The sequence below is a fragment of the Salvelinus fontinalis genome, chromosome 1, assembly GCF_029448725.1.
Source record: "Salvelinus fontinalis isolate EN_2023a chromosome 1, ASM2944872v1, whole genome shotgun sequence".
Classification (NCBI taxonomy): domain Eukaryota; kingdom Metazoa; phylum Chordata; class Actinopteri; order Salmoniformes; family Salmonidae; genus Salvelinus; species Salvelinus fontinalis.
This window is the reverse complement of record NC_074665.1, coordinates 39,549,011-39,561,412: the sequence shown is the minus strand read 5'-3', so window position 1 is coordinate 39,561,412 and position 12,402 is coordinate 39,549,011. Positions and strand designations below refer to the sequence as shown.

The 12,402-nt window shown below is 40.7% G+C and overlaps 1 long non-coding RNA gene across 2 annotated transcripts; it reads left to right on the top strand.

Moving 5' to 3' along the window:
• The first annotated feature begins 3,602 nt into the window (after positions 1-3,602).
• Positions 3,603-8,460, top strand: LOC129854175 (uncharacterized). Of its 2 annotated transcripts, none has more exons than XR_008759256.1 (3): positions 3,603-5,497; positions 5,745-6,730; positions 6,864-8,460. It is a non-coding gene; the product is annotated as an uncharacterized LOC129854175 (long non-coding RNA). The 2 variants fall into 2 exon arrangements; XR_008759255.1 differs by having other exon boundaries at positions 3,604-5,096.
• Positions 8,461-12,402: the final 3,942 nt, after the last annotated feature.

Sequence of the window (12,402 nt, the reverse complement as noted above, 5' to 3'; positions counted from 1 at the left end):
CCTCTATTCATAGAAACATCTGTTGAAGATGTCCTGTGATTCTTTTTGCTTTTCCTGTTGTAAAGTGAAATACCAAAATATAAATACAGTAAAGTACACACACTAAAGGGTAAGAAAATGTGTTTTGAGCAAAATAGTTCAAACTTCAAGTAGGGCATTCAAGAAGTTGGTTTGATGGGAAGTGGCAATGTCATCTGCCTCCCCTTGCTTGAGGAAAAATAGAGGAGCAATAGAAAACAAAAGAAGAAAGCCCCCTCCACACACACTTATGCAATGTCATGGCTTACCTGGACCACCTATTGATGTGCCTTTTGTTAAGCAAATCAGGTGTTAAATGAGGTGAAAAGGAGATGGTGTGCAACTTTTAATGGTTATACTTAATTAGAACCATCTATGAAAGGTTCTACTGAGAACCATTTTACCTTTGAAATGTTCTTCCTAGAACCCTCTATGAACGGTTCTACCAAGAACCCTTTTATCTTTGAAGGGTTCCTCCTAGAACCCTCTATGAACAGTTCCACCAGCCATATTAGCCTTTAAAATTATACTGTTTATAACAACATTACATATCACCAGGCCTTTCTTTGACGGCCTAGTTATGCCGTAAAGACATTTTTACACAGGTTTGTTTGCTTTAGTTCGAATCAGAGTTCGGTTATCTGTTAAAATGCATTTTCTTCATTTGGTCTGGTTGATTTCACACTGCCACATCTCAAGCGCATAGCAAGCTCACCACAATTTTTTAACAAAGCAATATGAGCGCTTGTCCTGACTGCGTGCAGTGTATAATGTGGTGCTTCACTATCACAGCATTAGATGCGCTGCTTGTACCAGACAGAGAAGGCTAGCACTGACGAGTTCTTTCAATTGTATAGCGACTCTGGACATTTTCCATGCAAGATCCATCAGGTAATCAGTCATGAGCTGATGATACAATCAAACTGCCCCATAGAGCAGCCCAGGCAAATTGTGTTCGAATAATAGGAAAAGGCTAAATTGCTATTGAATATTTATATTATATTTAGGCCATTCAAAACAAAATAAAAGCATAATTAGACTAAAATATATTTATAATACTGCAATAGTGAATCAAGATTATCAATCAATAATTTATGTGAATCAAAATAATCTGATGTAGCCTAGTCTACTAAATGTATTGTTCCCAGTTGGAGACGCATGCATTAGCCTTGAAAGAATACTTTCACCAACTGAATCCTACAGAAGAAGAACCATATGTGACAAAAAAAAAAAAAAAAGCGATATACATGAAAAATCATTATTGGACACCCTTTTTCTATAGTGAACCGGTTTCACAAGCTTTCCACGCGCTAATTAACAATACTTTTAAATTTAAAGATAGGCTCTCGTGGAATAGCCGTTTGTGTGTAGCAGTGTGATGTTGTTCCCCTAGATCAGGGGTGTCAAAGTCAAATGGACGGAGGGCCAAATAAAAAATTTAGCTACAAGCCGAGGGCCGGACTGTTCGAATGTTCATTGAAAATTTTTTAAATGACGCATATAGTCTAGTGAACCTAATTGAACCTACTGAAAACCTAACAAATATATTCCAATATGATCAGATAAATAAAGCAATATTTTCTTATGGCTCTGTCAGTAATCTTTAATTTTCAACAGACACAAAAGACAAATTTCCTTTATATAAAAATCCCCATAACATGAACATTAAATGAAAGAAACCGGTATTCAAGGCACCATCAGTAGCCTATATTTTCTATTTTAGCAAAAGTGGGCTAAATTTACTTCAAAGAAAAAAACAATAATAGCAATTTTCTATCATCCACTCAACTGAAATATTTTTAAAATATAATTGGATTGAAATACAATAAAATAAAGTGCAAAAATCTATTAATCAAAAACAACACTTTGTTTAAGGAGAAGTAACATGCAGTGAAAACAAATATTAAACTTTAACTTTTAAACTTGAACTGAGTAAAAACTCTAAATATGTGATTGCACAATAATGTTCACTTGTTTGAGGTTGAGGGTGATACTTGGTGGTGTCCCATCTTTTCCACAAGTTCATCAATGTTCGGGGTAAGGCTCTGAGCTGAGGAAATCCTCAGAATTGAGTGGAGGTGTTCAGCAGTAAGTCGACTTCTGTGTGATGTTTTGTTCAGGTTCATCAAAGAAAACAGTTGTTCACACAGGTATGTGCTGCCAAACATAGACAACGTTTGAGCAGCCTGGATGCGCAGCTGGGGCATTGTGTCGGGGAGGAAACGGGCGAACTCCGCAGCACCCACTGCCGCATATTTTGCCCTCAGTGCATCATTGCATTGGAGGTCAATCAACTCCATTTGGAGGTTTGGTGGTGAGCTTTCCACGTCAACAGCAAATGGGTTACCGAGCAGTTCCAACCTGCTTTTTTGTGCTTCAAAGTCAGCAAATCGGCGTCGAAAGTCAGCGGCAAGCATACCTATTTTATCAGCCAACTGTGCGCTCGGGAACGCACTGGTAGAGAGCTTCTCTTTCATGGTCTGGCAGCTGGGAAAGTGGCTCAAATTTTCTTTCCGCATCTGCGTCTCCCACAGAGTCAGTTTGGTTTTAAATGCCTTCACTGTACTGTACATATCAGAGATGACATGATCCCGACCCTGCAGCTGCAAGTTCATTGCATTCAGATGACTCGTAATGTCACACAGAAAAGCCATTTCACACAGAAACATTTCGTCTCGGAGTTGTGTTGTGTCTTTCCCTTTGCTGTCCAAGAACAGACAAATCTCCTCACGAAGCTCGAAACATCTTTGAAGCACCTTTCCCTGGCTTAGCCATCGCACCTCTGTGTGATAAGGCAAATCACCATGCTCCGTTTCTAACTCCGTCAGAAATGCCTTGAACTGGCGGTGATTCAAACCTTTGGCTCTGATAAAGTTAACTGTGCGCGTGATGATGCTCATTACATGCTCCATTTTCAAGGCTTTACCGCACAACGCTTCCTGGTGTATGATACAATGATAAGCTGTCAGCTCACCTGTCGCGTTTTCCTCTTGCATCTTTTCCCGTATCTTCGCCACCAGTCCGCTCCTGTGTCCACACATCGCAGGTGCTCCGTCGGTTGTCAAACCCACGAGTTTTTCCCAAGGCAGCTCCATCTCATTTACACATCTTGACACCTCTTCATACAAATCATGCCCCGTAGTTGTGCCATGCATAGGACGTAAAGCCAAAAACTCCTCTGTCACGCTTAGGCTGGAGTCCACTCCGCGGATGAAAATTGACAACTGGGCAATGTCAGAAATGTCGGTGCTCTCATCCACAGCCAAGGAATATGCAATGAAATCTTTTCCCTTTTTCACAAGCTGCTCTTTTAGATTGATGGACAACTGGTCTACTCTCTCGGCAATGGTGTTTCTGCTCAGACTCACATTTAAAAAGAGTTGCCTTTTTTCTGGGCAAACTTCGTCACAAACTTTAATCATGCAGTTTTTGATGAAATCCCCCTCCGTAAATGGCCGGGCTGATTTAGCGATCTCTTCTGCCAAAATAAAACTGGCCTTGACAGCAGCCTGGCCTTGTGATTTGGCTTTTTTGAACAGAGCCTGTCGAGATTTGAGGCCTCGTTTTAATTCCTCTGCCTTTTGTAGCCTTTGTTCCATGTCCATATTCTTGTTTTTGTCCGCGTGTTTCGTTTCATAATGTCGTCTCAGATTATACTCTTTCAGTACCGCCACACTTTCTCCACACAGAAGACACACAGGTTTTCCAGCTACCTCCGTGAACATATACTCCGACTCCCACCTTGTTTGAAACCCCCGGTTCTCAGTGTCCACCTTCCGTTTTGCCATTTTTGATGGGTATCTGAAAGTTAATTTTACTGTGATGCTGACGACTGCTGTGCCAATAAATATTGAAATGAAGCAGCCTACTGCTCGGTGCGTCACCGTTGCATTGTGGGAAATGTAGTATTGGTGCGTGTAAAAGATCTGCGGGCTGCCGGCTTGCTGCGGTCTGCGGGCCGGTTCTAATAATAAATCAAGATCATCCCAGGGGCCGTAAAAAACCTTCTCGCGGGCCGGATGTGGCCCGCGGGCCTTGACTCTGACATATGTGCCCTAGATTATGCAAAAAGTTGCACACAAGGATCAATTCAAATAGGCCAGGTCAAGAGGGGATGTTAATAATTTGCTAATAATAATTCAGTGTATTTTTTAAATTTAATTACAGCTGCATAGCTAATGTTTTTATTTGGTGTACAAACACTTTTTCATATCAATATTGTACATACATGTGATTGTAAAAGTTTTGTATATTTTGGTTTGGCCCATCGCCGGTTATCTGTATTTCCATACCCTCTTATTGTTCTCTTTTGCCTGACATTCGGCTAGCAAGGTATGTTTTCCTTGGCTCCAAAATTGTTTAATATAAAACCGTCAATGTTACACAATGTACTGTTTTTCAACCATAAGTTTGTTACAATGTGGATAATATAAAGATTTATGTTAGCAAGTTTCACAAAGCTCGCTAACTAGGGTATCTATTGTAACTTGTGAGTACTTGGGACAGTGTTTGAGTGAGTGTCCATGTGCTCGCGCAGATGCCTGAGAGCTGTGACTGCGCCAAGGGTTAACATAATGTGTGTTGTCTCTTCGTGTGCAGGTATGTGTTTTATTTTGTCCGAATTATGTTCTGTATAGTTTTACTTCTATTGTATGGTGTGCATCGAATGTGTGCACGCAGCACCTGTTATTTCCTTTTGGCGCTCATTTGCCTGACCTTCGGCTAGCAAAGGTGCCTGAGAGCTGTGACTGCGCCAAGGTTTAACATAATGTGTGTTGTCTCTTCGTGTGCAGGGCAAATAAAAAGATTTCAACTAGCAGACCGTCAGTTGTCGCAGTGTCCTAATTAAAAGTACACAACGCAGAATGAACCACGCTACATGTGCACCACTCAGAATGGACGGACAAGCGCACAACTTTTCTGTTGCTGATGAAAACGGCGAAATGTGGGAAAGAAACGTAAAACAAAACTAAAATAATGGAAAGACGGGCAAAGGAAGATCTTACGGGATGCGGGAAAACCCTATACAAATCGTAAGGGTCAAGAAAAAAAAAACTGGGAAAAGCTGTCCAAAAGAGGTATGTGGAAGAACCGTATATCAAACAATCAAGCTAGCTATAGAGTACAGTAGCTAACATGTATGTTCTGGGTTGTCTAATTTGTAACTATAGAGAAAACATATTCGCTAAAGTTCGTTGGCTACTAACTTATACATTATCGTTACAAATATTATTGCTAGATTATAGAAGAAACATAGCTAGCTACTTTTTCTCCATCCACCGGATGATTCGACATGGCTACAGTAGCTAGCTAGTTATAGGTAACGTTACACTGTATCCTGCAGGGAAGAGCGTGTTCCACGACATGCACAAAGGATTGTGGAAAATTGACTGATGAGCGCAAGCTGCATCTGTTCAACAGTTTCTACACTGTCCCATACGAGAAACAACAAGCGTTGATTCTCTCCGGCTTAGAACAGGTTAGAAATAAGACAAAACGCCTATTATTATAATAGCTATATTGAACACTTGCATAGTTTAACTTTGACAGTAATGATACGTACATTAATTAACTCTAAAAGTGCAGTGTTACACAATGGTGCAATACAAACTCATTCTGTGTATAGGTTGGGAGTGTGTGAAAGATGGAGGTCCTGATCAAGCAATACCCTGAATGTGCTACAGTATATTAAATTCTTTATTTATCATTGTCAATTTTTATTGCAGCATGAGGTGGAATGGAGACGTAAACCTGAGGATACAAAGGAGAACAAACGACTGAAACAAACCTTCAAATACCATGTACAGCAAGCAAGCCAGAGATTGAATGTGTGCAAGGTCACTTTCATGTCTGTGTTCCAGCTAACCAACAGCCGTCTTCAGGCAAGTGAAAATATGAAGAGAAGAATACCACATCATTTTCAAACAGTGGTCTCAATTTCGGCCAACCCAGGAGTGACACTTGTGGCAAATGTGACACATTCTTCACTAAGATGTCACCAGCAACATCTGAAAAGGAAGATTGCAGTTGAAAGTGAGTTGCACCATCGAAAAGCCAAAAAGGCCTACACACAGCTTCAAAGTGACACTGAGTGGGCTAAAGCCAATGCTGACTGCCATGTCATTTCTGTGGATCTACAGGGGGTGATGTACACCCCTAATCTGACCCACTCCAATGTTTACTACCAGCGGCAGCGGTCAAATTTTAACCTTTGCATCCAGGAACTTGGAAAAGAAGATCCTGCATACATGTGTGTTTGGCATGAGGGGATTGCACACCGAGGGTTCATTGAGGTGGCAAGCTGCATATTGAAGTGGGTGAAGACAAAATTCACGCCACTCACCAAACCAGAGGTGTGCAAGTTGATCATCTTCAGTGACAGATGCTGTGGGCAGAATAACAACTGGCGGATGCTCAATCTGATGTCGATGCTCGTCTCTATGGGTTACTTTACCCAAGTTGAGCAGAAGTTCATGGTCTGGTCATTCTTTTCTTCCTTGTGATTGATCTTTTGCCACCATCGAGAAGAGGCGCAATGTGTCAGTCCTTCATATACCTGATGATGTTTCAAAGATGATACTTGAAGCACAACCTGCAAAACCATTCAAGGTGATGAGGATGCAATGTGAAGACTTTAGGCACCTCCCAGATTCTGTCCTCAAGCGACCAGCTGGACTACAGATCACCTCGGTGAGGTGGTTAAAAGTCACAGGTATTGCACAGAGAATAGTTTACTAACATCCCATCAACATGCAACATGTTCTAACAATAAAATATCCTAATGCTTGACTATTAAAGTTGTTTATTGATGTCCGGAACTTAAAATGTTTCTGTTCTAATTTCAGTTGATCCTTGGAATCTGTACGCCAGACAGAGCCACTGTCTATTTGAGGGATGGAAATCGTGGCTGATCTCCAAACCAAAACAAGGAGCTACACCACAACCTCCCTATTTTGCAAGCCACTACCCTAGAGCATATGAGAGTCCTCTGCCCATCATAAAAAACAAGTACCAAGATCTGATGACCATGCTCAACTACTTGCCAGCAGCTGCACGCTCTTTTTATAAATCACTGCAGAGTGAATAATTTGTTGTTAAACCAAGCTACATAATTAACTGTTTTTTCTGTGAGTTTATGATCCCCTGAATCTGAATACATTTCAGAAGAGATGTCACCCCTATTGTAGGAAATGAAATGTATAGTAGGTGTTTTCTATGTGAATCAATTTGTGTAGGATTTGAACCAGCACAATATATTGAATTAATTTAATTTTAAGATGTTGTTCCTAGTGTAGAAAATGTTATGTACGGTACAATGTGTTCTGTTAAGAATTATTTTGCGTGTGATCATTTGAACATTTTTTTAATCTGAATTAATTAAAAACAAAGTCATCACATACAGTGTTGACGTGAGTATTCATTTGATCTTGATTCCCTTTTTTTATTCATTACAATATACAGTACGTCTCTCACCACATTTAGCATTAACTCTAAGCAGTTAATACATATTTACTGCTGTCACCTCAGTACAGAAGGACATTTCTTGCCTTTAGCATGGGTTTAATGCAATTCAAAACTTAATTGCTGATCATAGTGTTAAACGCAAAGTGAATGGTTTTCTGAACGTTTTGTAATATTGACATTAGGGACCTGCATATTGGCACATCATATTGATCCATATTTGATATGTACAAGTTGTGCTTGTTTTGATTGAATTAATTTAATTGTATTCTATTTTTGTAGTTATTCTATGGTATGTTCACATTGAGGGCTTCATTTTAAATGAGACTAAGATTTCATGACTCAACTTTTAAGAAAAGTCAGTGCTGAAGTTGATAGACCACCTTTAAATGAACCTCCATACAAATGAATTAACTACATATTGCAGTTAAGTTATTTACATGAAGGGCATCTGTACTTGAAAGTACTTAAAACATATCAGGTCTTTAAAAAGGACTTCTTACCAGAGTCATGCAAAATGTCACATACGGTTCTTCCACAAACTGAAATCACTGGAGAAATACTGTTCATCCACATTCTAAAAATTAAAACGACAAAAGTATTTTTTGAAATAAAAAAAATATCAATTTTTGGAAGATATGGGTATGGTGAATTATTTGTCAACCATAAAACACCTAATATGGTACACACAATAATATAAAAATAACTTATCTTAAAATGGAAAAATTGTCACATGGTTCTTCGTCTGTAGGATTCAACTGTCACAGGAGATTCTGGGCACATCCCCATTCCTTTGATTAGTGGCAGCACATGAGTGACAACTCAACTGACAGAATGGCTCCTCAATTTCAGGATGAGAAGAGATACCTTCCTACACCTGTGTGATGTTCTTCGGCCCAATTCATCTCTGTACCAGCAAGGCCAGAGAGGCACACTGTTGCTGGGATGGACTGAGATGTGATTTATTTATACTTTTTTTACCCCCCCCCAATTGATAGTTACAGTCTTGTTCCATCGCTGCAACTCCTGCTTTGAGCCACAAGAATGGCCCATCTTGGATGACTCTTGTTCCCCTCACTCTGCTAATCAGTGCTCTGACTCCCTCTGCTCATCGGTACTCTGACTCCCTCTGCTCTGCTCGTCATCCATGTCATTGGGTTCGGTTTGGTTTGCATTACTACCTTTAATAGAAAGTGAAATCATGTTAGTGATCATCTTTGACATTATGTATTGCACTGTGTTGTTGTCAATTAATTGATTTAACGCTAGAACCACTGGGCCTCGAGGTACCCCCCCTTCAAGCAAATGAGCAGTCATTCTGACTGCAACATTCTAACTTTGTAATTAATACATGTCATATATACCGTCGCAAAAATAATCATTTGGTTGCGTTTATTAAGGTAGCATTAGAATAACGATTTTTATTTAAATAACACAATAGCATTTTCATTAGTTTATGTTACTGTTAGCTATCAGTGGCGGTAGGTGTCGTTTATGATGAGGGAGGATTATTTTTTGTATGAGCATGGCCTTATTTCTATTACAGCATGTCATTCATATTCCATTCACCCAGCTCAATGAACATCGATAGGTTTAGACTACTACATGATATTCACATTTTCCCTATATCCATCATGAGGTTGTTACAACCTAGCCTATGAATGAAAGTTTACAACGTAGGTTCACAGGTCAAGATACATTTTAGTAATCAAGGTGACAGACATTGACACATTCAATACCGCCTTGCATAATCTTGCCTGCGTCTAGCTGATCTAGGGTGTAATCATTAGTCCAACAGCTGCAAACAAGAGTTTCTTTTGGACAAATTCAGGTATGTTTATTCCAGTTTTGTTCCGTTTGCTTCCGTTTTTATTTAACAGAATTGGCGGAATGAATACACCCCTGATCACAAGCAGACACAGTTTACTTTCATAGCAGCCAGATCAGATCGTTGTATAATTCCTTCACGCATCTACTCGCTCAACTTTTCCCTTCGCTTGTGGACTTCAGTGTACAACACATCTGTCTGTGACCAGGGGGAAAAAAACTTCCCAAGCCACTCCATATCATAACCGCTAACCACTACACACAGTCTACATTGTTGTCACCATATTAGCTAACGTCAAGTCAACAACATAACTACTACAACTAACGCGTTAGTAAACCTGCTGCATGATTGTAGTACAGTCAGCAAGCAGTTACACTGGTGGGCTCCAGTAGCAATACATTTATAAAACTAAAAACTTACCTTGACTTAGAAGAGTTCCAGTGTTGGATAGCCATGGTCACCTAGGTAACATAGCATCCCTCTGTTTGAGCCAGGTGTTTGAGTAGGCTAAACTAGCTAGCTGAATAAGTGAAAGATTTATATAGATATAGATATATATATATACACACACACACATAGTTAGCTCTCTCGCTTCTTCATTTTTGAATACATTAATTTGTTCAAAACTTCAAGAATTGTCTTTCTCTCTCTTTGAGTCAACTACTCACCACATTTTATGCACTGCAGTGCTGACTAGCTGTAGCTTGTCAAATCAAAGTTTATTTGTTACGTGCACCGAATACAACAAGTGTAGTAGACCTTACAGTGAAATGCTTACTTACAGGCTCTAACCAACCGTGCAAAAAATGTATTAGGTGAACAATAGGTAAGTAAAGAAATAAAAACAACAGTAAAAAGACAGTGAAAAATAACAGTAGCGAGGCTATATACAGGTACCGGTTGGTCGGGCCAATTGAGGTATTATGTACATGAATGTATAGTTTAAGTGACTATGCATATATGATAAACAGAGTAGCAGCATCGTAAAAGCGGGGTTGGGGGAGGGCACACAATGCAAATAGTCCGGGTAGCCATTTAATTACCTGTTCAGGAGTCTTATGGTATGGGGACAAAAACTGTTGAGAAGCATTTTTGTCCTAGACTTGGCACTCCGGTACCGCTTGCGGTAGTAGAGAGACCAGTCTGTGGCTGGGGTCTTTGACAATTTTTAGGGCCTTCCTCTGACACCACCTGGTATAGAAATCCTGGATGGCAGGCAGCTTAGCCCCAGTGATGTACTGGGCCGTACACACTACCCCCTGTAGTGCCTTGCGGTCGGAGGCCAAGCAATTGTCCTACCAGGCAGTTATGCTTTCAGTACTAGATTCATTCTGTGATACTTTGGGTGGACAACATGTCGGTTCATGCTGGAAGAGCTCTGATAGGACGTCCTCCGGAAGTAGTCCTCCAACCGAATTACTGTGTAAGCCTATGGAAGGGGGTGAGAACCACGAGCCTCCTAGTTTTTTAAAAATTGAAGTCAATGTACCCAGAAGAGGACAGAAAGTAACTGTCCCCCAGCTACACCAAAGTGCTACAGAGTGCTGTTGAGGCTACTTGTCACGCTGTATAAATGATTGGAGACAGGTGCAGGAATTCGTAATAGGGGGGGTTTATTACTCCACCCCAAATATACACAACATGCAATGAAAAGGCACGGGGACAAAGCCCACAAACACATAACCCAAACAAAAGAGCGAGGTAAAACCTCTAAATACAAGGGACAAGACCAGCAATACCAATACACAGGATGAGACACGTAATATCAAGTGCACAACAATACATGGGACGAGACCTATAATAACGAGTACACAACACACACAGCACGAATGCCGAAACAAAGCACAGATACTCAAGTCCAACGGACATGGGAAAAATAACCGACAAGACAATGGTGAACAGAGGGCACATATCTACAATTACTAATCAGGGGAACTGGAATTAGGTGTGCGTAATGAGACAGTTCAGTGACGCCTCGAGGCCGGTGACGTAGACCTCCGGAACTGGTGCACGGAATGAGCAGCAGTACCGGAGGAATCCGTGACACTACCGTAGACCTTCATTGCAAAACAGTGTTTTAATCAATCATTTAGTTTATCTAAAAATGATAACTTTGTTTCACAATTTTTATGAAATTCACTGAGGATGATCCTTCCCTTCCTCCTCTGAGGAGCCTCCACTATTAGCTATACTCTGAGTGTACAAAACATTAGGAACACATTTTTTTGTCCTGAAAACGGTCTCAATTTGTCAGGCATGGACAAGGTGTCGAAAGCGTTCCAAGGGGATGGTCCATGTTGACTCCAATGCTTCCCACAGTTGTGTCAAGTTGGCTGGATGTCCTTTGGGTGGTGGACCATCTTTGATACACATAGGAAACTTTTGAGCATGACAAACCCAGCAGCATTGCAGTTCTTGACACATTCAAACCGGTGCGCCTAGCACCTACTACATTACCCCGTTCAAATGCACTTAAATCTTTTCTCTTGCCCATTCCCCCTCTAAATGGCACATACCTACAAGGGCACACGGCGAGACCCAGATGTAGACACAGCAGGCAGATGGTTAGAGTCTTTGTTGTTTATTTATAATCCAAAAGGAGTAGGCAAGAGAATGGTCATGGACAGACATGAGGTCAAAACCAGAGTCTGAGTCCAAGAGGTAAAGAGTGGCAGACAGGCTTGATGTCAGGTCAGGCAGGCGGGTACGGAGTCCAGAAAAACAGGCAAGGTTCAAAACCAGGAAGACTAGAAAAAGAGAATAGAAAACAGGAGCATGGGAAAACATGCTGGAAAACATACAAGACAAACTGGCACAGAGAGACAGGAAACACTGGGGAAAATAAGCGACACCTGGAGGGGGTGGAGACAATCACAAGAGCAGGTGAAACAGATCAGGGCGTGACAATACCATCCATGTCTCAATAGCTTAAAAATACTTCTTTAACCTCTCTCCTCCCCTTCATCTACACTGATGGAAGTGGATTTAACAAGTGACATCAATAAGGGATCACAGCTTTCATCTGGATTTACCTGGTCAGTCTATGTCAAGGAAAAAGCAGCTGTTCCTAATCTTTTGTACAGTCAATGTATGTA